The 27,076-nt window shown below is 56.8% G+C and overlaps 1 protein-coding gene and 1 long non-coding RNA gene across 2 annotated transcripts in view; one reads left to right on the forward strand and one right to left on the reverse strand.

Moving 5' to 3' along the window:
* PRKN (parkin RBR E3 ubiquitin protein ligase) overlaps positions 1–27,076 on the forward strand; it is a 1,179,505-nt gene that overhangs the window by 1,127,527 nt on the left and 24,902 nt on the right. The window lies entirely within an intron of this gene.
* Positions 460–12,176, reverse strand: LOC131478562 (uncharacterized). The gene is made up of 3 exons (XR_009244574.1): positions 12,013–12,176; positions 10,469–10,710; positions 460–567 (listed from the first exon to the last, which is right to left on the reverse strand). It is a non-coding gene; the product is annotated as an uncharacterized LOC131478562 (long non-coding RNA).

Below are 27,076 nucleotides of genomic sequence, written 5' to 3' on the forward strand. Positions count from 1 at the left end.
GGGGCCCACCATCATACATGAGGCCCACGGCTGAGTGGGGTGTTAGGTTGTGGCACGTGACTGTATCACGGCCGTTCTTTCATCGTTACAACAGAGGGGCTGCCGTGTAGGTGAACGGGACGGGCAGCACCCGCGCTAGGAAGGTGGGCGGCAAGGAAGCAGAAAACCAGCAGTGGGAGTTGAGCAAAGATGGGACAGGGCGCGCACCGCTGAGTCATGCCTGTAGGTATCGGAGGTGACAATGGCTGCACAGAAACCACCATCTCATGCGGCCAGTGGGTGCAATGAGGTGGGAAGGAAGTGGCAGGGAGCTGTGAGCAGGACCCTTCGCTCCTTGTCTTGGTGACAGAGGGATGGAGAGAGAGAGAGCAGAAGTAGCACTGGAGAAGTCCTGCCGGGGTCAACAGCTAGAGGGACCAGTGCGTGCATGAGAGCTCAGACTCGCGTCTGAGCTCCTTTAGGGCCGGAGACGGCCACAGCATTCACGCAGCCGCCAGCCACGGGTAGGGTGGGAGGAACTGCATCCGTGTCACAGGCTCGGCTCCTCTGCAAGATGAGTTTAATTTCCTGTGAATTATAAGAGAGTTAGTATTTAACACGGAAACCCATGAATTTTCCAGCCCGTGCATAATCGAGTCTTTGGCAACTGCAGGCTCTCCCTCGTGCGTTTAGCTGCAGACTGCTCCGCGGCTGCTGGAGGGTAATTTGCCTTCCGTGCCTTCTGAGCTCTGGGCTTCATCAGGAAGCTTCCCTCCCTCTGTTGCAGGGTGCCAGGAGGAGGAGCTGTGCCTACCCCTCGCTCTGCAGAGTGGCCGTGAAGTCTTGAGGGGTACGCACATTAGCAGAAGGAGAACAGCCCCATTGAACTGGCTTTTTTCTGTCTTTGAAAACAAAAGGGCAGAAGTTCAGCGAGAGCTGCAGAGTTGGTCTTCCAGAGGAGATTGGCAGATGTGGCTCTTCACTTCCCGCTGGAGGCGGAGGGTGAGCAGCGCCCAGCAGCTTTGTGCAGGCAGGAATTCCCAAGGTTCCCAAGGTGATGTGGGTTGAGCAGGAAGCCTGGTGCTGGCCTGGGCAGCCTGAGCCAGGTCTACAAGCACCCACCCACCGTGGCACCCACAGGGGAACTGAATCTAGCCGTGCCCCTGACCCCATTTGGAAAGATGGTGCAGGAAAGGAGTGGTCATTAAAAATAGCATTTTTAAATTAGCTCCCTCGGATCTGGGGAGAATCCACATCTCCTTCGTCTGGCATTATCCCCGTTCCCTCGAGGGACCCTGTGGCTCCCTCCTCTGCTTGGTTCACGTGGCCTACCAACAGAGGAGTCGTCAGCCCTTGGCAGCTGGCTTTGGGGTCCAGCACAGCTTTGGGCAGAAACCCTGCTGTGCTGCCAGCCCGGCTCCTAGGACTGCAACCCACCGCGCCAGCCGCACCTGTCCCCACCCACCCACGGTGCTGTCACCTGCTCGGCCTGGGGCTGCCTCCTCCCAAGCCCCCACTGCAGTGTCCCACAATCCAGTGTGGCTCCTTCCAGCTGTGTTGCGGTGTCAACAGATGGCTGAGTGTGTGAAACAGGCTCCTCGCTAAGCTACACAGAAGAGAGGCCAGGGCCTTGGCATGGGGTGAGGAATGCCCATGCCACAGAGGCCGGGATCCAGGAGAGAGTCCCTCCAGAGAGGGCGCAACAGCCCACACATGTCCCCACTTCTCCTTTCAGGTTTTCCTCACCTGGCTTGCTGGTATCACTCCGGGGTTTGGAAAAGGCTGTAAAGTTTGCAAAGGAGCCAAGTTTCAGTTTGCTGCCACTGGCCTAAGGACCGCTCCTGAGACTCTGCAGGTCTGTGGTCAGGAGGCCAGTGGGAGCACAGACGGGCTCATCTTTCATCCTGTTCTGTACCCAACACACGAGCAGATGTGACCTGGATGCATGGAGGAAGGGACTGTGAACTGTGGAGTAAGTGCATGAGTGATTGAATGAGTGAGTGAGTGAGTGAATGCATGAATGAATGAATGAATGAGAGAATGAGTGAGTGAGCGCGTGAGTGGGTGAGTGAGTGAGTGGGTGAGTGAGTGAGTGGGTGAGTGGGTGAGTGGGTGAGTGAGTGGGTGAGTGGGTGAGTGACCGTGTGAGTGGGTGAGTGAGTGAGTGGGTGAGTGAGTGGGTGAGTGAGTGAGTGAGTGGGTGAGTGGGTGGGTGGGTGGGTGTTAGTGAGTGGGTGAGTGGGTGAGTGAGCGTGTGAGTGGGTGAGTGAGCGGGTGAGTGAGTGAGTGAGTGGGTGAGTGAGTGGGTGAGTGAGCGTGTGAGTGGGTGAGTGAGTGGGTGAGTGGGTGAGTGAGTGAGTGAGTGGGTGAGTGAGCGGGTGAGTGGGTGAGTGAGTGAGTGAGTGAGTGGGTGAGTGAGCGCATGAGTGAGTGAGTGAGTGAGTGAGCGTGTGAGTGAGTGGGTGAGTGGGTGAGTGGGTGAGTGGGTGAGTGAGTGAGCGTGTGAGCGAGTGGGTGAGTGAGTGAGTGGGTGAGTGAGTGGGTGAGTGAGTGAGTGAGTGGGTGAGTGAGTGGGTGAGTGAGCGCATGAGTGAGTGAGTGAGTGAGTGAGCGTGTGAGTGAGTGGGTGAGTGGGTGAGTGGGTGAGTGGGTGAGTGAGTGAGTGAGTGAGTGAGCGTGTGAGTGAGTGGGTGAGTGAGTGGGTGAGTGAGTGAGTGAGTGGGTGAGTGAGTGGGTGAGTGAGTGAGTGAGCGTGTGAGTGAGTGGGTGAGTGGGTGAGTGACCGTGTGAGTGGGTGAGTGGGTGAGTGGGTGAGTGAGTGAGTGAGTGGGTGAGTGAGCTTCCAGGCCACAGGGACTTGCACAGCGGCCTCTGTGCTCCTTGCTGTGCAGACCCAGCAGTTCCCATGTCCTGGCTCAGCCCGGGCCAGCCCAAGCTGTTGCAGCTGTTACGGGGAGTGAACCGGTAGCCACAAGATTTCTTTCTCTCTCTGTCTCTCCATTACTCTGCTTTTCAAATGAATAAAATATCTCTTTTAAAAAAATCACTCTTTATTTCCCTTTGATCAAAATGTGTCATTTTATTAACTGAAATCCAGAAACAGAAAGAATGTTTTTTCCTATTGTATGAATGAATTGAAATGAAAATTTTTAGAGCAGGAAATTTAAATTAAATGTCTAGAATAAGAAATTTTAAAAGTCAATAGTAATTATTAGCATTATCAAAGATAAAGAATCACCAGTTATTTGATAATAAACAACAATGGAAATGCATAAGTTCAAGCACAAAGCGGCTGTTAAAAAGCATTACATTAAAGATCTTTTCCCCACAAATATACGCACTTAATAATGATTACAGAATCTAAAATTGAAAGTTGCGGTACATACTGGCATGCAGGGGAACCAGGGTAGGGGGCAGGCCTGGTGGGGGTTACGGGGAGTCATTCCAACTAGGCTGCAGCTCCCACTGGTTTGCATGAGGACTGAGTGTGAAGTGGGTACGATCGGGCTGGACTGCAACACCCATTGGTTCAAGTGGAAGGCAGGGCTGGAAACAGAACTGACCCAGCAATTGCAATGACCAGCAATTGCAAAAGCTGATTGGGGCGACAGACTGTGCCAGACCCTGTACTGGCAAACTCACACAAGAATCAGGTTTGGGATCATCTCAGATGAAGTTTCTTTGGAGATCCCTCCAACTGAACTGCTGATCTCAGAACCCCAACCATGAAGAGACTGTGTCAGCCAGTGGACTCTGAATAGGTTTCATCATGATTGGAACAGCGAGATTGGCAGCAATTCAGACCTGTTGAACTATCAAAACTGCTTGAGCAGGACTCTTGGACTATGCCTCACATTGGGGACCTGGAACGGGCGGGAGGCTGGGTGGGGCTTTTCCCTTTGTTTCTCCCCTGACCCCAGATACAGGGGAAAAAGTGATATTAGTGTGGAAACAATGGTATTACCCACTTTCAACTAAGTAAGATCATTAAAAAATAAATAATTTTTTTTTAATTTTTTAAAAATCACTCTTAAATGGGGTGGAAAACATCTAGCAGTGCCATAGGACATGCACAGGAGAAGGACATGCCAGGGCCCTCCAGTGGTCCAAGGGCTGCCGGCTGAGACGCATTGGCTCACATCAGCGGCACAGGCCTATGCCACCAGGCCTCCCCATCCACCCCTCAAGGCAGCTGCACTCCAGCCCCATGCTGCCGCCAGCAGCTCCCGTGTGTGTTCTGGGCCTGCACCTGTCACCTGCTTTGCCCCAGGGACTGCAACCAGAAAGGTCACTGGCACCCAGCTTACCACTTCTATCCACGATGTGCATGAAGACAGAATTTAATCTTCCAATTTCAAATACCCCCTGAAATACCTTCCGATCCTGCACCTCGGCTGAGAAGCAAAATGTGTTGGACTTTTATGAGAATGGATCTGTACTCAGATTTACAGATACCTAGCAGGTCTATTGATCGAAGCCAACTGCCAGAGCCTGGGGAATGAGGAAGAGGCAGCCAGGACCGGGACTGCATCGTTCTTCAGGCTGGCCCTGAAGGTTGCGCTGCCACAGGGCCGGGCTAGGCTGCAGGACCTGCATTTGTGGAGTGCGCTCTGAAAGAGGGCTTTAGATTCTCATTCCGGGGATTGTGTGTATTGCAAAGGATATCAGGATGTCAAGACTTGTTTTCGTTTGTACAGTGGCAGCATTATGTGAGTCCCTGGAACCTTCCGGCAGTGTAAAAGTGTCAAGCCAGCACATCACCTCCCCTTGATGTGAGAAGGGCTTCCGGTACACAAGCTGCTCACCCGTGCCTTGAGAAAGGGGCCACCCTAAAAGGAACTGGGCCTTTTCCAGTCTGGCTCACCTGTGTCAGATACAGCGTCCCCATGAGCCACTTGGTAATTTCATCCCAAAGACTCTATTCTGGGAGCCATATGGCCGTAATAACCTGGCACATCAGAGAACACGTGATAGTCTAATAGCCTCAGATTTGCTGTCCAAATGAAGCATGTTTTCCATCATGTAGCTGGAGTCTTAGAAATTCCCCTTTCTGTTTGCAGCGTCTGCAAGACACAGCATGGTTGTCTGTGATGTTGAGGGGTTCAGACACACATGAACAGAGGCCTCCCCTGTTTTGGGTAGCATTTCTTCAGGCGTCTCCCAATGCTGTTTCAGCAAAACAGTGGGGGAAATGACTCTTTGTTAAGGTCTGTGAAGCATTCCAAGGGACATGTGCAGGTACAAAAGTGTCCTGCAAGCAGTGGTGCCCATGGTGTACCCGCAGTCTCTGCATCCTGCATCTGTTATGCACCTGCTCCTGGCCAACCCTCTGGCCAGTGCAGAAATGCCCCCTCAGCCCTAAGTGGGGCTCAGCATGTGAACCCCAACCCAGGGACTCAGCCAAAGAACATTTCTTCAGGAAAAAAAACAAAAACTTTCATGACAAACACAACGTGTGCTTATTGCAAAAAAAAAAAAAAAAGGGCAGAAAACTGTACAGAAATAGAAAAAGAGGGAACAATGGAAAGCAACCATAATCCGACAGAGCTGGAACAGTAGGGAGCTTTGTGAATATTTTTTTTTTACTAATGCAAACACACACACACACATTAATAGAAATGAGCTCATGCTAATTTGCCTCTTCACCAGCCTTCCACCCTGAACAGTGTGCCATAAACCACTCTATTTCTCTAATAGCATTTTTTTAAGATTTATTTATTTTTATTGGAAAAGCAGATATACAGAGACGAGGAGAGACAGACAGGAAGATCTTCCATCCGATGGTTCACTCCGCAAGCAGCTGCAATGGCCAAAGCTGAGCTAATCTGAAGCCAGGAGCCCAGACCTTCTTCTGGGTCTCCCACATGGGTGCAGGGTCCCAAGGCTTTGAGCTGTCCTCAACTGCTTTCCCAGGACACAAGCAGGGAGCTGGATGGGAAGCAGGGCTGCCAGGATTAGAACCGGTGCCCATATGGGATGCTGGCATGTTCAAGGCGAGGACTTTAGCGCTAGACTATCACACTGGACCCTAATAACTTTTTTTTTACTTCTTTTTATTATTATCATCTTATGATACAGTTCCATAGGCCCTGGGATTTCCCTTGTCCCATCCCCAATTCCCTCCCCCCTCATTGAGTTACCCCATATCTTTCTATAGTATAATTCTTCATACACAATCATATGTCCATCATTGTGGGCATGGACAGTGGCAGAGAGTCCAGCATCCTATTGTCAAGATATAGTAAACAGTTTCAATGGGTGTCCATCTTTGTCTAGTAGAGATGCATACTGCATTGTATCTTTACATCTGGATATGACAGTCTCCATTACACAGTTACTGTACATCCCCTTAAATGAAAAGCCACAATACAAAACCAACAACAGGAAGAAAAAAGAAATCAACAATACCATGAAGTTAAATGACATGCTACTGAATAACTAATGTGTCACTAAAGAAATGAAAGAGAAAATCAAGAATCTTCTTAAAGAAAATGATGCTATTGTATGACCTATGAGTCACTGAAGGATTTAATCAGAAGAAAGTGTTTTGATGAGATGAAACTACCAAAAAAATCAAAATCCATGAAATACAGTTTCTGCTGATCTTTGTTGGTAAAATGAGTTTCCTGTGGGCAACAAATAGATGGGTTTTGCTTTTTAATCCAGTCTATTAATCTATGTTTGATTGATGAGTCTAAGCCATTTACATTCAGGGTTCATATGTATGGATGGTAATTTGGCCCTGTCATTTCAGCAGTGGGTTGTTAATTGGTTTGGTCTTCTGTTGTCATTTTACTGGGATGTTCTTCACATTTGCCTTTGGTTTTGGTGGGCACTATTCTTCTTCTCTGTCAAGAGAACATCTTGAAGTATCATTTGTAGGGCAGGTTTGGAAGAAGCATATTCTTTAACTTTACTGTGGAAGAATTTTATTTCATTTTCAAGGACCAAAGAAAACTTTGCTGGATATGTTATCCTAGGCCAACAATTTTTTCCTTTTAGAATCTGAAATATGTCACTCCATTCTCTTCGTGCCTGTAGAATTTCCTGTGAGAGATCTCCTGTGAGTTTAATTGGTATTCCTTTATATGTCAGTTGATTTTTTCACATGCACATTTAAGGATCTTTGCTTTATATTCGATTGAAGAGAGCTTGATGATCATGTGTCATGATGAAGATCACTTTTGATCAATCCTGTTGGGAGTTCTGTGCCCCTCCTGGATCTTGTTTCCCAATTCTTTCTCCAGATTAGGGAAAATTTCCCTTATTATTTCATTAAACACATTTGTAAACCCAGCTTCTCTTTCTGCACCTTCTGGGACTCCCGTAACTCTTTTATTTGGCCTTTTAATAGTCTCTTTCAATTCTTGAATACTTTTTTTAGCCTGATCCAGCTCTGCTTCCAGCTTTTTCCCCTGGTAACAGGAAATATCTTCTGATTTTGAAATTATTTTGTTCTGCCTCCATTCTATTTTGGAGAATCTCCACTGTACTTTTAATTTGCTCTGCTGTATTCTTCATTTCTGATATAACAGCTTTCTTTTGATTCATTTCCAGTGTGACATATTCCTTAAATTCCTTGAATGCCTGCTACACATGCTTCTTGTTATTGATAGAAGTTTTATAAGAAGTGATTTGAATTCTGTATGCCCCATTTTCTCAATGTCTTCCTCAGTGAACTCTGAGGTTGGCAAAAGGTTTTGCTCCTTTGCAGGGAAGTCTTCAGTAATATTCATTGTGCCTTTGTCTCTTCTTTTGCTCTTGGTCATTGTACTTCTGGTTAACAGGTTCTTCTCCATAGGGCAGGTTTCTAAGCTCTGTCACCCACAGGTCTACAGTTTGATTTTACTTATTGCAGTTGGTACACTTTGTTTGCAGCCAGTTGTGCCACTCCCTCAAGCGAGTTCCAGGTCTGGGTTCCTACGTTAGATTTCCACTATGGTGTCCATAGCCCCAGCTCCTGGCTCACCACTCTCCAGCTCCTGTGATACTGTGCTGAGGCTGCACAATTGTCTGTACAACCTTTCTCCCACTTCCGATTGGAGCAGGTCCCAGGATTAGGGAAACACCAGGTGTCCTATATAGCTAGGTTGTTGTTGGTGCTGATGTTGCTAGAACCTGTTGGTTGTTAGGTCTGGGGGCCACACAAGACCTATTTTGACCCATATGATGCCATGGTTGGTATTATTTTCCTGTGTGACCAGTGCAATGCCCTGAGCTTAGTGAGTTCTTTCCCAGCTCAGCACATGCGCAGTTCACTGTTGTCCTTGCAGTCTTAAATTCTTTACCACACTGCACAAAATGGTGCCTAATGTGCCACTACTAGAGTTCTTGATCTTCTGGCTATCAGATCTGATGACTACCCAGACCTATCTTGGGTGGAACCTGTAGGATGCCACATTGTTGCATTTTGCTGAGCCCAAAATCAGTTCACTCCCAGCTCAGTGCATCTGCAGTACTGTTGCATAGCCTTTGCCTTCTTAAACTAAATGGCGCCCTATATGGCTCTAGGGGGCAGACTGGGCTGTGAAATCCACCCTGTTCCCGCACTGCCCATCTGGGATCTGCTGCTCTGTCTCTGCTCCTCGTCAAATCAAACAGACCAGTAAGACAGGCAGTTCTTTGTCTGGGTTCACCTCCTGAGCTCCCAGTGAAAATCCCTTCCTACCTGGTTGCTGGTGGAGTTTCGGCGGCCAGTACAATTCAGATCATCACTGGCTGAATGCTTTGGGTTATCAGTCACTGTAACACCACACCATTGCATCCACTGCTTTCTGTGTCTGTCAATCTCCAGGTACCCCTCTGCTGTTGTTCTGTACTCTCCTATTTCCTAGAATGTGCCCTCTCTGTTTCACACTGGCTAATGTTTTTCCATCTGTTTTTACGTGATCTTACCCTCTTCTGCCATCTTGATTCTCCCTAATAGCATTTTTTTAAGTCTCCATTTAGTCATGCGTGTGTGACACAGAGAGAAAGAGCACTCCTGCATCGCTCCCCAGATGCCCACACAATGGCCAGGTCCAGGCTGAAGCCTGGGGTTGGGAACTCAGTACGAGCTCCCACAGTGCATAGCAGGAACCCAGTCTTGTGAACTAAGCTGAAGTGAACGACCAGCCATAAGGTGCTGAGCCTAGGAGCTCTGACAGAGAATATCAGTGTCTTAACGCAGGTCTTAAGCCCCGGACCGAATGCCTGCCCCTCTAGCCTCTCTAATGGAGACCATTCACGAGAAGACACCAGGATTGATTTCAGTGGTTATCTTTCAGACTGGCGCTAGCTTTCCTGTGCCTCACATTCAGTGTGTGTCTCTATGGGATGGCTTGGGGGTGTCAGGGAGGATTATAAAGGGGGAGTTTTGAGGATGTGAACATGGGCATGTTTCTAAAGCTCTGCCTATACAATTTTTCTTCTAGTCTTGAAAAAATATTTACATTGGGAAAGTTTTGCCAAGTTAATATTCAATCAAAGCTGCTTTTGATCACGGATGCATGTTCAGTCCTGGTGGCAGCCTGCTTCCCAGAAAGACCCATGCCAGCACTTGGACTGGCCATCCCCGCGGGGGGACTAACCTCCCTTCCCAACACACCCCAGCTCCACTTTGGGCAAATGAGAAGCGGAATTTCTTATTTATTGAGTCAGCACATTTCTACATTTAAGATTCATTAATAATGAATGACTATTAACAGATTTCTTAGAAATTATGACCATGTGAGTATGACTTTCTTGCTTTCTATGCAGTTTATAAATCTCCTTATACTGTAAAAAAATATGATACCATGTTTATAAAACTAATATTTTTTAAAAATTCAACAAATACAGCATTTTATTTTAGAGGCTTTTATGGAAATATAATTTGGTGGTTTTAAAGTAAATCTTAATTAAACTTTTCTAAGTTTCTATTTTACAAAAAAAAAAAAAAGCACCAAACAAACCCAAACTCTTGGTTTGCTAGAGCACATAACATCTCAAATAGGTTGGCATTGTGGCATGCCCTGTGGATTGACCCACCACTGGCACTGGCTGCTCCGCTTTCTTTCCAGCTCCCCACTAATGCTTCTGGGAAAGCAGCAGATGGCCCACGTGCTTGGACAGCCACCCAAGGAGAGCTGCATGAGGCTCCTGGCGCTGCCTTTCAGCCTGGCCATCGTGGCCATCTGTGAATAGTAGATGAAAGCTCTCTTTCTCTCCCTTTCTCTGTAACTTTGACTTTCAAACAGATAAATCAGTCATAAAAAAGAAAAGACTAAGAACCACTTTGTCTTGACATATAAAGCCTCCTTGTTGTTAATGTCATAAAGCATAACTCAGAGACACTGCTTCAGGTTGGAACATAGAGAGGGAGGGAGAATACAGCCAGGGGAGGACATTGAAGGGGTCACTGTGGCCCGCTCAGACTCTGCTGACGCCCTGCTGCTCAAGGCTTATTCCCGGGGCTCTAAGTGGGTTCTCCCACCCCACCTCTGTGAAATCTTAGATTCTTCACAATCACTTTTGGTGGTCCCCTGTAGAAAATCACGTTTTTCACTATCCAGAGGAGAAAAGTCCCCTTTTTGAAGGACAGTCCTCCCTGGGAACAGTCACGTAGGGCTGCAGTAGTGACAGGTGTAGACCCTCCGTTCATCTTCTCTGTCCTCTGCAACCACCTTCTGAATCTCCCAGCTGGTGTGAGGCTCACCGCAGGAGCACGCCCGGCTGGGAGGGCTCAGAGCCACGGGCTCTGCTTCATGCCACCTAGAAGCAGGAAATATGGATGGGAAGACCCACCTCCAAGTAGAGGTGCCATAGACGAGCAACAGTCTTGGGAAACAGGTGCGTGAGTATGTAGCTCAAGCCCCAACTCCAATGGCAAATCTTGTCATTGTTTACTCACTAAGTTTTGTCCATCCATCATGAAGTAAAGGCCTCTGACATCTTTGGGGACCCAGGTCGTGTTCAGGTTAGAAAGCTGTGCAACTAGAGGAGATAGTGGATGGCCAGGCTGCGACTTGATCAGTCTTCCCAGCTTCAGTGAAAATAGGTTCACTTTCCAAATGACTGCAACAGCAGGGGCCATTGCAGGCCAAAGCCAGGAGCCTGGGACTCTGTCACTGTCTCCCACATGAGTGGCAGGAACCCCGGTTCATGAGGCATCTTCTGCTGTCTTCCCAAGCACCTTAGCTGGTGTGCCACAGTGGCCCCGGTGGACTATGGTCACATCCAGAAGCTCATGACAAGTGAAATTCAAAGAAATAGGCTTTTGGTGCAAGGTCGTGAGATGGGTACTACATGGACTACTCATAGTATACATTTTTCCATGATGTTTGAAGGGCACTCACTTGTCTGTGCAAGTGTCTGCCTCCTTCCCCGCACCCCCGCCTTGAGGAGGGAGACTTGCTGATCTCCTCAAGACCAAGTGCTGGGAATCGCATGCTGAGCACACTTGGGGGAGCCCCAAAAGAAGTCCAGGGAGAGGTGATGACCAGAGGTGGGGCGTTAGGACTTCCAAGACTAGGATGTTAGGTCCTGGCAACTATTTCCAATTAATTTAGGTCTTCCATTTGCTGATTCAATCTCAGCCAAGGCCAAGAGCCAAGAGCTTCTTACAGGGCTCCCAAGTGAGTACAGCATCCTTCACTGTTTTTCCAGCCATGTTAGCAAGGTGCTGGATCAAAAGTGGAGGAGCCAGGACTCAAACCAGTACCCATAGGGGCTGCTGGCATTGCAGGCCACCACTTAACTCACCATACCACAGCAATGACCCCTATTCCTAAAGTCTTAATTTCTGATGGTCCATTTGTGCTTGCAGTGATCTGAATCATTAAGTGGAAAGTCCAGAATAAAAGTTGGTCCCCAGCGGAGAGAGAGTGCCAAAGGAGCTGGGAGCCAGTCCACTGTGAAGACGATCCCTACAGACCATCCAAAGGCTGTCATGCTGCCGGAAAGCAGAAGGGCATTGCCAAGTGGTCAGTTTTGTGCTCATGGCTGTTTGGCTTCATGAACGTCTCTGGTGTCAGGGACCCTGAAGTAATGATGTGCTGTGCCCAGCTCACTCACCTGAACCTCCCGTTATCTTGGCAGCTCTGGGCAGCCGGCCAGCGCAGTCCAAGTACTTGGCCTTTAGCTCTTACTTAATTAGTTTGCTTTTGACTTCCTTAGCAAGGCGATAAAATTAGGAGCGGAAGAAAATACTTAGGCAAGGGACAAGGCTCCTAACTCCAGTTTTTCTTTTATGATTTAGCTCAAGGCTGCAAGGTGTGAGTGTTGTGGGAAGATAAGGCTTGTCAGGTCACCTCCTGCTGGTAACTGCCCGGGGCAGGCCTTATCTCCCGCTAACAGGTATCCAGAGGGGTCTTCCAGCTGGGCCTAGAATGGGGTGGGGGAGGCTGGTGGCTGTCAGAGCCTCTGCGGGAAGGTGGGAGCAGCCCTTTGAGTGCCTGGCTCCTGGCCACAGTCTGCAGCCAGGGCGAAGACACCTATCAGAGGAGGAAGAGGGAGCCAGGGCAGACGTGGGGAGTGCTCCCACTGCAGTCCCCAGCACCAGAGCAAGCAGGAGCACAACTGGCTCTGCTCCCAGGAGGCTGGAAATCAGTCTGCACTCTCTTCCCCCGACTTGGAGCTGGTGAGCAGTCACAAGGCAGTCTCCTGAAGTCCCAGGGAATCATCCCAAGCCCAAATGAAGGTGTCCAAGAGCTCGTGGAGTGGCGTCAGCTGGGCAAGGGGTGGGGAGCTCTGAGCTTCCTCACAGCTATGCCATCAGCATGGGCTTCAGCTCAAGAGTGAACTCCACACTGTGCCTGACCAGAGCGTGCCTAACTTCCAGCACTGGTCTTTGGTGTTCAGACATGACTGTCCTGAGGCAGGGTGGGCCTTATTTGTTTATCCAGGGTTGATCTGCATTATGACCTGTTGCTGGGATCATGGTGGTACAGCAGTTCACACACACACAACGCACACTGGAGCAGCGGATTCGGTTCCCACGCCCCAGCTTCCCACTGGTGCAAGCCCTGGGAGGCAGGCGTCCTTGCCACCGACGGAGAGACCTGGGTTGAGTTCCCAGCTCTTGGCTTGGCCCAGCCATTCAAGGCATCTGGGGAGTGAACCAGGCAAAAGGGCTCTCATGCATAAAAATAGATCAAATTAAACCATGTGAGACCAAACCTTGCGCTCAGCAGTAAACATCCTTGACGCAAACTTCGTGCTCACCCAGAGCTAGAGGCGGCAGTGGCTGCCCAGGATGGATACAGCCCGAGTTGTGACTTGACCGACTGTATCATTATGTCCCCGCCTCTGTGGAGGCTGATGTGGCCGACAGCAGGAGCAGTCCCCTGCCCCTGGCACGTTGATCAACTGCCTGCCAACCAGCCCCTATCTGCATGCTATCTGTTCTCAGCCAAGGCTTGACAAAGCAAGCAAGCCAGTAAATCAGACACCTCAGAGACTCTGGGAGTGTTGGAGATAACCCAGGATGCTTCTTATTTTCTGATTCTTCTTAAATAAAAGAAGAAGAAAACTCCGGGTGTTTAGCAGGAACACCCACCCGCATGTGCCCACCTAGGTCTCCTTGGCCCAAGGGACTTCTTGCACCTGCAATGCCCACTTCCCTCACCTGGCCAAGGGAAGCTCGCCTGAGTCTTCCACCTGTTGAAAGTACATGGTGCCTTCATTAGGAACAAAGCCTGGGGTTGCTGTACACTAAAACAACCATCTGCCTGAGGTACCCCCAACCTCGTCCCACTGCTGCCCCGCTTCACTACTGCTCCTAAGGGTCCAGCAGCCCAGTGCTATTCTAGACTGTCTCTTCCCACAGGTTTCAACGGGAAAGAGACAGAATGACACTGCCACGGGCCACCACAGCTGGATCCATTAGCAGTGCTGACATCTGCGGTGCTATTAGCAATAGTAGGATTTGGGGCCCCAAACCGACTTTCCTATTTTTTTTAAGGATTTATTTATTTACTTTGAAAGTCGGTTACAGAAAAGAGAGGGTGGTAAACCCCGATACTCTATCCCCTGGCTCACTTCCCAGATGGCCACAATGGCCAGCACTGGGCCAGGACACGCAGCTGGCCAGGAACTTCTTCCAGGTCTCCCACATGGATGGCAGAGGCCTGAGCTCGTGTCAGCCTCAGCTGAGTTTTCCAGGCAGCTGCATCAGAAGCACAGCAGTCGGGACACGAACGGCCTCGCATATGGGATGCTAGCATCACAGGCCGCGGCTTTACATTGGGCCCCAGCATTGACTTTTTTTATTTCTTAAGATTTTTTATTTCCTAAGGTTTATTTATTTTTACTGGAAAGAGATAGAGAGACAGAAAGATCTCCTGTCCACTGATTCACTCCCAAAGTGACCACAATGGCCAGAGCTGAGCTAATCCGAAGCCAGAAGCAAAGAACTTCTTCTGGGTCTCCCACGCAGTGCAGAGTCCCAAGGCTTTGAGCCATCCTCAGCTGCTTTCCTAAGCCACAAGCAGGGAGCTGGATGGGAAGTGGAGCAGCCGGGACACGAACTGCCGCCCCTGTGGGATCCCAGCACATGCAAGATGAGGACTTTAGCCGCTAGGCTACTGTGCTGGGACACCCAGCACTGACTTTCTAAGGAAGTGTCTGCACCTTTGCTCCTTAGTGGGCCATTGAGTGACCCAGGGTTGGCTCCAGGCTTCCCAAGTGCCTGAGCCCCACAGCGTGGAGCTCAGCACACCGGCAGGAACTTCCACACTGCAGTGCTGGGTGTGCAGCCCTGTGACCTCACCAGAGTCTAAGACCTCCAGAAAAAAGACATGGCTAACTGCCAAGTGTGCAACCACACGCACGCATGGCTGACTGTGCCAGTGTGTTAGTAACCAGACGCATGGCTGGCTGTGCCATGAGCGACCACAAGTATGGCTGACTGTGCCAGGGAGTGAGCATGCGCATGGCTGACTGTGTCGTGAGCAACCACAGGCACACCATACAGTCTTGGGAAGTGCACCTTGAGTGGAGAAAGCTGGGTAGACAGCAGAAAAGATGAGTGGGCAGTGAGCTGAGACTCCCCGGGGTCCTGGGAATCACATGCCCCCCCCGCCTGGGCTCTCAGGCGCCCACACACACGTGTACTCAGGAACTTTTGGTTGAAGCCATGAACACAAGTTGAGTTTTAAACTGCAACAGACATAGGGATGTCACATAGCACATAGTGATGTCACACAATACACTGTGATGTCACAGCACACTGTCACACATCACACAGTGATGTCACAGTACACAGTGATGTCACACAGCACACACAGTGATGTCTCACAAGGAATAGTGATGTCACACAGCATGCACTGTTTCTCCAGCATCGCTGCTCTGTGTGTCACTGCTACCCCACCTGAGCTGGAAGCTGCATGGCTCAAGCCCCCATCCGCCCCCACATTGCAGCAAGTTGCCTGCTGCATTCCAGACACCAGGTCCCAGGGGAACGAACCTGAGGCCATCACCAATGCTGCCCACCTATTGCAGGAGGAAATGGCTTAACAGAGCATGTGTGAGAAAGACAACACCTGGGCCGTCCTGGCTGGGCTCGGGGGGAGGGTGCGCACGATGGAGGCTGACTGTGCAGGTCTGATTGAGCTCAGAGACAGAAGTCTGTGAGCTGTGCTGGGGAATGGTCCACCTCAGCTGGGCCCCTCCCTAACCTGCTTGCCACCCAGGTGGCCACAGCAGGGCCAGGTGTTCAGGGCAAGCCTTTCACCATCCCTGCCATGCCGGGGAGCATCAGGGTACCCGCAGGCACACAGGGCACATTGGGCTAGCACCGCCATATGGCTCAGCTCTCACGTGTTTCCTGGCATCACACAATTACTTTCAGAGTCCAGTGCCTGTACAGGTTGTAAATGATAAGGTCACAAGGATTAGAGACCAGTTAAAAATTCTAGAAGACATATGCTGTGCTTTCTGCTAATGAATGGCCACATTGAAACAGGCTCACTAATTAATGGCAATATTTGAGAGTGTTGTGGGACTGGCTACTCTGACTGGGGCTCCGTTTCTGGACAAAGCCAACTGCTGCATCGCAGAGCTGGGAATGCTGATTTCAAACAGAATGGGGCTGGCCTGGAAGATGTGCCCTGGGGAATTCTTGGTTAGCTTTGCAAAGATCCTGCCAAGAGGACAACGCAACCACAGCTGGTGTGGACATTAGCATCACATTAGCATCACATTTCCATAAAGAGTAAGGTGAAGGAGGATGGAGAGCAGCTGCTGTACATGCACCTGTCCCACTGCCCATCCCCTGTCCATCCCCTGTCCATCCCCTGCCCATCCCCTGTCCATCCCCTGTCCATCCCCTGTCCCACTGCCCATCCCCTGTCCATCCCCTGTCCATCCCCTGTCCATCCCCTGTCCCACTGCCCATCCCCTGTCCATCCCCTGTCCATCCCCTGTCCCACTGCCCATCCCCTGTCCCACTGCCCCTGTCCATCCCCTGTCCCACTGCCCATCCCCTGTCCATCCCCTGTCCATCCCCTGCCCATCCCCTGTCCATCCCCTGTCCCACTGCCCATCCCCTGTCCCACTGCCCATCCCCTGTCCCACTGCCCATCCCCTGTCCCACTGCCCCTGTCCCACTGCCCATCCCCTGTCCCACTGCCCATCCCCTGTCCCACTGCCCATCCCCTGTCCCACTGCCCATCCCCTGTCCCACTGCCCATCCCCTGTCCATCCCCTGTCCCACTGCCCATCCCCTGTCCCACTGCCCATCCCCTGTCCCACTCCCCATCCTCTGTCCCACTGCCCATCCCCTGTCCCACTGCCCATCCCCTGTCCCACTGCCCATCCCCTGTCCATTCCCTGTCCCACTGCCCATCCCCTGTCCCACTGCCCATCCCCTGTCCCACTGCCCATCCCCTGTCCCACTGCCCATCCCCTGTCCTACTGCCCATCCCCTGTCCCACTGCCCATCCCCTGTCCCACTGCCCATCCCCTGTCCTACTGCCCATCCCCTGTCCTACTGCCCATCCCCTGTCCCACTGCCCCTGTCCCACTGCCCATCCCCTGTCCCACTGCCCATCCCCTGTCCCACTGCCCATCCCCTGTCCCACTGCCCATCCCCTGTCCCACTGCCCCTGTCCCACTGCCCATCCCCTGTCCCACTGCCCATCCCCTGTCCCACTGCCCATCCCCTGTCCCACTGCCCATCCCCTGTCCCACTGCCCATCCCCTGTCCCACTGCCCCTGTCCCACTGCCCATCCCCTGTCCCACTGCCTCCTGTCCCACTGCCCATCCCCTGTCCCACTGCCCATCCCCTGTCCCACTGCCCATCCCCTGTCCCACTGCCCATCCCCTGTCCCACTGCCCTCCCCTGTCCCACTGCCCATCCCCTGTCCTACTGCCCATCCCCTGTCCCACTGCCCAATCCCCTGTCCCACTGCCCATCCCCTGTCCTACTGCCCATCCCCTGTCCCACTGCCCATCCCCTGCCATTCCCCTGTCCATCCCCTGTCCTACTGCCCATCCCCTGTCCCACTGTCCATCCCTGTCCACTGCCCATCCCCTGTCCCACTGCCATCCCTGTCCATCCCCTGTCCCACTGCCCATCCCCTGTCCATCCCCTGTCCCACTGCCCATCCCCTGTCCCACTGCCCATCCCCTGTCCATGCCCCTGTCCACTGCCATCCCCTGTCCCACTGCCCATCCCCTGTCCCACTGCCCATCCCCTGTCCTACTGCCATCCTGTCCCACTGCCCATCCCCTGTCCTACTGCCCATCCCCTGTCCTACTGCCCATCCCTGTCCCACTGCCCCTGTCCCACTGCCCATCCCTGTCCCACTGCCATCCCCTGTCCCACTGCCATCCCCTGTCCCACTGCCATCCCCTGTCCTACTGCCCATCCCCTGTCCCACTGCCCATCCCCTGTCCACTGCCATCCCCTGTCCACTGCCCATCCCCTGTCCTACTGCCCATCCCCTGTCCCACTGCCCCTGTCCCACTGCCCATCCCCTGTCCCACTGCCCATCCCCTGTCCACTGCCCATCCCCCTGTCCCACTGCCCATCCCTGTCCCACTGCCCATCCCCTGTCCACTGCCCCTGTCCCACTGCCCATCCCCTGTCCCACTGCCCATCCCCTGTCCCATCCCTGCCCATCCCCTGTCCCACTGCCCATCCCCTGTCCATCCCCTGTCCATCCCCTGTCCCACTGCCCATCCCCTGTCCATCCCTGTCCATCCCCTGTCCATCCCCTGTCCCACTGCCCATCCCCTGTCCCATCCCTGTCCATCCCCTGTCCCACTGCCCATCCCCTGTCCCACTGCCCTGTCCATCCCCTGTCCCACTGCCCATCCCCTGTCCATCCCCTGTCCATCCCTGCCCATCCCCTGTCCATCCCCTGTCCCACTGCCCATCCCCTGTCCCACTGCCCATCCCCTGTCCCACTGCCCATCCCCTGTCCCACTGCCCCTGTCCCACTGCCCATCCCTGTCCCACTGCCCATCCCCCTGTCCCCTGCCCATCCCCTGTCCCACTGCCATCCCCTGTCCCACTGCCCATCCCCTGTCCCACTGCCCATCCCCTGTCCATCCCCTGTCCCACTGTCCATCCCCTGTCCACTGCCCATCCCCTGTCCCACTGCCCATCCTCTGTCCCACTGCCCATCCCCTGTCCCACTGCCCATCCCCTGTCCACTGCCCATCCCCTGTCCATCCCCTGTCCCACTGCCCATCCCCTGTCCACTGCCCATCCCCTGTCCCACTGCCCATCCCCTGTCCCACTGCCCATCCCCTGTCCTACTGCCTCATCCCCTGTCCCACTGCCCATCCCCTGTCCCACTGCCCATCCCCTGTCCTCTACTGCCCATCCCCTGTCCCACTGCCCATCCCCTGTCCCACTGCCATCCTGTCCCACTGCCCATCCCCTGTCCCACTGCCCATCCCCTGTCCCACTGCCCATCCCCTGTCCCTACTGCCCATCCCCTGTCCTACTGCCCATCCCCTGTCCACTGCCCCCTGTCCCACTGCCCATCCCCTGTCCCACTGCCATCCCCTGTCCCACTGCCCATCCCCTGTCCTACTGCCCATCCCCTGTCCTACTGCCCATCCCCTGTCCCACTGCCCATCCCCTGTCCCACTGCCCATCCCCTGTCCTACTGCCCATCCCCTGTCCCACTGCCCCCTGTCCCACTGCCCATCCCCTGTCCCACTGCCCATCCCCTGTCCACTGCCCATCCCCTGTCCCACTGCCCTCATCCCCTGTCCCACTGCCCATCCCCTGTCCCACTGCCCATCCCCTGTCCTACTGCCCATCCCCTGTCCTACTGCCCATCCCCTGTCCCACTGCCCCCTGTCCCACTGCCCATCCCCTGTCCCACTGCCCATCCCCTGTCCCACTGCCCATCCCCTGTCCACTGCCCATCCCCTGTCCCACTGCCCATCCCCTGTCCCCACTGCCCCTGTCCCACTGCCCATCCCCTGTCCCACTGCCCATCCCCTGCCCATCCCCTGTCCATCCCTGTCCCACTGCCCATCCCCTGTCCATCCCCTGTCCATCCCCTGTCCCACTGCCCATCCCCTGTCCATCCCCTGTCCATCCCATGTCCATCCCCTGTCCCACTGCCCATCCCCTGTCCATCCCCTGTCCATCCCCTGTCCCACTGCCCATCCCCTGTCCCACTGCCCTGTCCATCCCCTGTCCCACTGCCCATCCCCTGTCCATCCCCTGTCCATCCCCTGCCCATCCCCTGTCCATCCCCTGTCCCACTGCCCATCCCCTGTCCCACTGCCCATCCCCTGTCCCACTGCCCATCCCTGTCCCACTGCCCCTGTCCCACTGCCCATCCCCTGTCCCACTGCCCATCCCCTGTCCCACTGCCATCCCCTGTCCCACTGCCCATCCCCTGTCCCACTGCCCATCCCCTGTCCCACTGCCCATCCCCTGTCCATCCCCTGTCCCACTGCCCATCCCCTGTCCCACTGCCCATCCCCTGTCCCACTCCCCATCCTCTGTCCCACTGCCCATCCCCTGTCCCACTGCCCATCCCCTGTCCCACTGCCCATCCCCTGTCCATCCCCTGTCCCACTGCCCATCCCCTGTCCCACTGCCCATCCCCTGTCCCACTGCCCATCCCCTGTCCCACTGCCCATCCCCTGTCCTACTGCCCATCCCCTGTCCCACTGCCCATCCCCTGTCCCACTGCCCATCCCCTGTCCTACTGCCCATCCCCTGTCCTACTGCCCATCCCCTGTCCCACTGCCCCTGTCCCACTGCCATCCCCTGTCCCACTGCCCATCCCTGTCCCACTGCCCATCCCCTGTCCCACTGCCCATCCCCTGTCCCACTGCCCATCCCCTGTCCACTGCCCCTGTCCACTGCCCATCCCCTGTCCCACTGCCCATCCCTGTCCCACTGCCCATCCCCTGTCCCACTGCCCATCCCCTGTCCCACTGCCCATCCCCTGTCCCACTGCCCCCTGTCCCACTGCCCATCCCCTGTCCCACTGCCCATCCCCTGTCCCACTGCCCATCCCCTGTCCCACTGCCCATCCCCTGTCCCACTGCCCATCCCCTGTCCCACTGCCCATCCCCTGTCCCACTGCCCATCCCCTGTCCCACTGCCCATCCCCTGTCCCACTGCCCATCCCCTGTCCTACTGCCCATCCCCTGTCCCACTGCCCATCCCCTGTCCCACTGCCCATCCCCTGTCCTACTGCCATCCCCTGTCCCACTGCCCATCCCCTGCCCATCCCCTGTCCATCCCCTGTCCTACTGCCCATCCCCTGTCCCACTGTCCATCCCCTGTCCCACTGCCCATCCCCTGTCCCACTGCCCATCCCCTGTCCATCCCTGTCCACTGCCCATCCCCTGTCCATCCCCTGTCCCACTGCCCATCCCCTGTCCCACTGCCCATCCCCTGTCCATCCCCTGTCCCACTGCCCATCCCCTGTCCCACTGCCCATCCCCTGTCCCACTGCCCATCCCCTGTCCCACTGCCCATCCCCTGTCCTACTGCCCATCCCCTGTCCTACTGCCCATCCCCTGTCCCACTGCCTGCCCCTGTCCCACTGCCCATCCCCTGTCCCACTGCCCATCCCCTGTCCCACCTGCCCATCCCCTGTCCCACTGCCCATCCCCTGTCCTTCCCTGTCCCACTGCCCATCCCCTGTCCCACTGCCCATCCCCTGTCCCACTGCCCATCCCCTGTCCCACTGCCCATCCCCTGTCCTACTGCCCATCCCCTGTCCCAACTGCCCATCCCCTGTCCCACTGCCCATCCCCTGTCCTACTGCCCATCCCCTGTCCTACTGCCCATCCCCTGTCCCACTGCCCCTGTCCCACTGCCCATCCCCTGTCCCACTGCCCATCCCCTGTCCCACTGCCCATCCCCTGTCCCACTGCCCATCCCCTGTCCACTGCCCCTGTCCCACTGCCCATCCCCTGTCCCACTGCCCATCCCCTGTCCCACTGCCCATCCCCTGTCCCACTGCCCATCCCCTGTCCCACTGCCCATCCCCTGTCCCACTGCCCCTGTCCCACTGCCCATCCCCTGTCCCACTGCCCATCCCCTGTCCCACTGCCCATCCCCTGTCCCACTGCCCATCCCCTGTCCCACTGCCCATCCCCTGTCCCACTGCCCATCCCCTGTCCCACTGCCCATCCCCTGTCCCACTGCCCATCCCCTGTCCTACTGCCCATCCCCTGTCCCACTGCCCATCCCCTGTCCCACTGCCCATCCCCTGTCCTACTGCCCATCCCCCTGTCCCACTGCCCATCCCCTGCCCATCCCCTGTCCATCCCTGTCCTACTGCCCATCCCCTGTCCCACTGTCCATCCCCTGTCCCACTGCCCATCCCCTGTCCCACTGCCCATCCCCTGTCCATCCCCTGTCCCACTGCCCATCCCCTGTCCATCCCCTGTCCCACTGCCCATCCCCTGTCCCACTGCCCATCCCCTGTCCATCCCCTGTCCCACTGCCCATCCCCTGTCCCACTGCCCATCCCCTGTCCCACTGCCCATCCCCTGTCCCACTGCCCATCCCCTGTCCTACTGCCCATCCCCTGTCCTACTGCCCATCCCCTGTCCCACTGCCCTGTCCCACTGCCCATCCCCTGTCCCACTGCCCATCCCCTGTCCCACTGCCCATCCCCTGTCCCACTGCCCATCCCCTGTCCTACTGCCCATCCCCTGTCCCACTGCCCATCCCCTGTCCCACTGCCCATCCCCTGTCCTACTGCCCATCCCCTGTCCTACTGCCCATCCCCTGTCCCACTGCCCCTGTCCCACTGCCCATCCCCTGTCCCACTGCCCATCCCCTGTCCCACTGCCCATCCCCTGTCCCACTGCCCATCCCCTGTCCCACTGCCCATCCCCTGTCCCACTGCCCCTGTCCCACTGCCCATCCCCTGTCCCACTGCCCATCCCCTGCCCATCCCCTGTCCATCCCCTGTCCCACTGCCCATCCCCTGTCCATCCCCTGTCCATCCCCTGTCCCACTGCCCATCCCCTGTCCATCCCCTGTCCATCCCCTGTCCATCCCCTGTCCCACTGCCCATCCCCTGTCCATCCCCTGTCCATCCCCTGTCCCACTGCCCATCCCCTGTCCCACTGCCCCTGTCCATCCCCTGTCCCACTGCCCATCCCCTGTCCATCCCCTGTCCATCCCCTGCCCATCCCCTGTCCATCCCCTGTCCCACTGCCCATCCCCTGTCCCACTGCCCATCCCCTGTCCCACTGCCCATCCCCTGTCCCACTGCCCCTGTCCCACTGCCCATCCCCTGTCCCACTGCCCATCCCCTGTCCCACTGCCCATCCCCTGTCCCACTGCCCATCCCCTGTCCCACTGCCCATCCCCTGTCCCACTGCCCATCCCCTGTCCATCCCCTGTCCCACTGCCCATCCCCTGTCCCACTGCCCATCCCCTGTCCCACTCCCCATCCTCTGTCCCACTGCCCATCCCCTGTCCCACTGCCCATCCCCTGTCCCACTGCCCATCCCCTGTCCATCCCCTGTCCCACTGCCCATCCCCTGTCCCACTGCCCATCCCCTGTCCCACTGCCCATCCCCTGTCCCACTGCCCATCCCCTGTCCTACTGCCCATCCCCTGTCCCACTGCCCATCCCCTGTCCCACTGCCCATCCCCTGTCCTACTGCCCATCCCCTGTCCCACTGCCCATCCCCTGTCCCACTGCCCCTGTCCCACTGCCCATCCCCTGTCCCACTGCCCATCCCCTGTCCCACTGCCCATCCCCTGTCCTACTGCCCATCCCCTGTCCTACTGCCCATCCCCTGTCCCACTGCCCCTGTCCCACTGCCCATCCCCTGTCCCACTGCCCATCCCCTGTCCCACTGCCCATCCCCTGTCCTACTGCCCATCCCCTGTCCTACTGCCCATCCCCTGTCCCACTGCCCCTGTCCCACTGCCCATCCCCTGTCCTACTGCCCATCCCCTGTCCCACTGCCCCTGTCCCACTGCCCATCCCCTGTCCCACTGCCCATCCCCTGTCCCACTGCCCATCCCCTGTCCCACTGCCCATCCCCTGTCCTACTGCCCATCCCCTGTCCCACTGCCCATCCCCTGTCCCACTGCCCATCCCCTGTCCTACTGCCCATCCCCTGTCCTACTGCCCATCCCCTGTCCCACTGCCCCTGTCCCACTGCCCATCCCCTGTCCCACTGCCCATCCCCTGTCCCACTGCCCATCCCCTGTCCCACTGCCCATCCCCTGTCCCACTGCCCCTGTCCCACTGCCCATCCCCTGTCCCACTGCCCATCCCCTGCCCATCCCCTGTCCATCCCCTGTCCCACTGCCCATCCCCTGTCCATCCCCTGTCCATCCCCTGTCCCACTGCCCATCCCCTGTCCATCCCCTGTCCATCCCATGTCCATCCCCTGTCCCACTGCCCATCCCCTGTCCATCCCCTGTCCATCCCCTGTCCCACTGCCCATCCCCTGTCCCACTGCCCCTGTCCATCCCCTGTCCCACTGCCCATCCCCTGTCCATCCCCTGTCCATCCCCTGCCCATCCCCTGTCCATCCCCTGTCCCACTGCCCATCCCCTGTCCCACTGCCCATCCCCTGTCCCACTGCCCATCCCCTGTCCCACTGCCCCTGTCCCACTGCCCATCCCCTGTCCCACTGCCCATCCCCTGTCCCACTGCCCATCCCCTGTCCCACTGCCCATCCCCTGTCCCACTGCCCATCCCCTGTCCCACTGCCCATCCCCTGTCCATCCCCTGTCCCACTGCCCATCCCCTGTCCCACTGCCCATCCCCTGTCCCACTCCCCATCCTCTGTCCCACTGCCCATCCCCTGTCCCACTGCCCATCCCCTGTCCCACTGCCCATCCCCTGTCCATCCCCTGTCCCACTGCCCATCCCCTGTCCCACTGCCCATCCCCTGTCCCACTGCCCATCCCCTGTCCTACTGCCCATCCCCTGTCCCACTGCCCATCCCCTGTCCCACTGCCCATCCCCTGTCCTACTGCCCATCCCCTGTCCTACTGCCCATCCCCTGTCCCACTGCCCCTGTCCCACTGCCCATCCCCTGTCCCACTGCCCATCCCCTGTCCCACTGCCCATCCCCTGTCCCACTGCCCATCCCCTGTCCCACTGCCCATCCCCTGTCCCACTGCCCCTGTCCCACTGCCCATCCCCTGTCCCACTGCCCATCCCCTGTCCCACTGCCCATCCCCTGTCCCACTGCCCATCCCCTGTCCCACTGCCCATCCCCTGTCCCACTGCCCCTGTCCCACTGCCCATCCCCTGTCCCACTGCCCATCCCCTGTCCCACTGCCCATCCCCTGTCCCACTGCCCATCCCCTGTCCCACTGCCCATCCCCTGTCCCACTGCCCATCCCCTGTCCCACTGCCCATCCCCTGTCCCACTGCCCATCCCCTGTCCCACTGCCCATCCCCTGTCCTACTGCCCATCCCCTGTCCCACTGCCCATCCCCTGTCCCACTGCCCATCCCCTGTCCTACTGCCCATCCCCTGTCCCACTGCCCATCCCCTGCCCATCCCCTGTCCATCCCCTGTCCTACTGCCCATCCCCTGTCCCACTGTCCATCCCCTGTCCCACTGCCCATCCCCTGTCCCACTGCCCATCCCCTGTCCATCCCCTGTCCCACTGCCCATCCCCTGTCCATCCCCTGTCCCACTGCCCATCCCCTGTCCCACTGCCCATCCCCTGTCCATCCCCTGTCCCACTGCCCATCCCCTGTCCCACTGCCCATCCCCTGTCCCACTGCCCATCCCCTGTCCCACTGCCCATCCCCTGTCCTACTGCCCATCCCCTGTCCTACTGCCCATCCCCTGTCCCACTGCCCCTGTCCCACTGCCCATCCCCTGTCCCACTGCCCATCCCCTGTCCCACTGCCCATCCCCTGTCCCACTGCCCATCCCCTGTCCTACTGCCCATCCCCTGTCCCACTGCCCATCCCCTGTCCCACTGCCCATCCCCTGTCCTACTGCCCATCCCCTGTCCTACTGCCCATCCCCTGTCCCACTGCCCCTGTCCCACTGCCCATCCCCTGTCCCACTGCCCATCCCCTGTCCCACTGCCCATCCCCTGTCCCACTGCCCATCCCCTGTCCCACTGCCCATCCCCTGTCCCACTGCCCCTGTCCCACTGCCCATCCCCTGTCCCTCTGCCCATCCCCTGTCCCACTGCCCATCCCCTGTCCCACTGCCCCTGTCCCACTGCCCATCCCCTGTCCCACTGCCCATCCCCTGTCCCACTGCCCATCCCCTGTCCCACTGCCCATCCCCTGTCCCACTGCCCATCCCCTGTCCCACTGCCCATCCCCTGTCCCACTGCCCATCCCCTGTCCTACTGCCCATCCCCTGTCCCACTGCCCATCCCCTGTCCCACTGCCCATCCCCTGTCCTACTGCCCATCCCCTGTCCCACTGCCCATCCCCTGTCCCACTGCCCATCCCCTGTCCCACTGCCCATCCCCTGTCCCACTGCCCATCCCCTGTCCCACTGCCCCTGTCCCACTGCCCATCCCCTGTCCCACTGCCCATCCCCTGTCCCACTGCCCATCCCCTGCCCATCCCCTGTCCCACTGCCCCTGTCCCACTGCCCATCCCCTGTCCCACTGCCCATCCCCTGTCCCACTGCCCATCCCCTGTCCCACTGCCCCTGTCCCACTGCCCATCCCCTGTCCCACTGCCCATCCCCTGTCCCACTGCCCATCCCCTGTCCCACTGCCCATCCCCTGTCCCACTGCCCATCCCCTGTCCCACTCCCCATCCCCTGTCCCACTGCCCATCCCCTGTCCCACTGCCCATCCCCTGTCCCACTGCCCATCCCCTGTCCCACTGCCCCTGTCCCACTGCCCATCCCCTGTCCCACTGCCCATCCCCTGTCCCACTGCCCATCCCCTGTCCCACTGCCCATCCCCTGTCCCACTGCCCATCCCCTGTCCCACTGCCCCTGTCCCACTGCCCCTGTCCCACTGCCCATCCCCTGTCCCACTGCCCATCCCCTGTCCCACTGCCCCTGTCCCACTGCCCCTGTCCCACTGCCCATCCCCTGTCCCACTGCCCATCCCCTGTCCCACTGCCCATCCCCTGTCCCACTGCCCATCCCCTGTCCCACTGCCCATCCCCTGTCCCACTGCCCCTGTCCCACTGCCCATCCCCTGTCCCACTGCCCATCCCCTGTCCCACTGCCCATCCCCTGTCCCACTGCCCATCCCCTGTCCCACTCCCCATCCCCTGTCCCACTGCCCATCCCCTGTCCCACTGCCCATCCCCTGTCCCACTGCCCATCCCCTGTCCCACTGTCCATCCCCTGTCCCACTGCCCATCCCCTGTCCCACTGCCCATCCCCTGTCCCACTCCCCATCCCCTGTCCCACTCCCCATCCCCTGTCCCACTGCCCATCCCCTGTCCCACTGCCCATCCCCTGTCCCACTGCCCCTGTCCCACTGCCCCCTGTCCTACTGCCCATCCCCTGCACTGCCCCTGTCCCACTGCCCATCCCCTGCACTGCCCCTGTCCCACTGCCCATCCCCTGTCCCACTGCCCCTGTCCCACTCCCCATCCCCTGCACTGCCCCTGTCCCAAGCCCATTCCCTGTCCATCCCCTGTCCATCCCCTGTCCCACTGCCCATCCCCTGTCCCACTGACCATCCCCTGTCCCACTGCCCATCCCCTGCCCATCCCCT

This window comes from Ochotona princeps, chromosome 1, assembly GCF_030435755.1.
Source record: "Ochotona princeps isolate mOchPri1 chromosome 1, mOchPri1.hap1, whole genome shotgun sequence".
NCBI lineage: Eukaryota > Metazoa > Chordata > Mammalia > Lagomorpha > Ochotonidae > Ochotona > Ochotona princeps.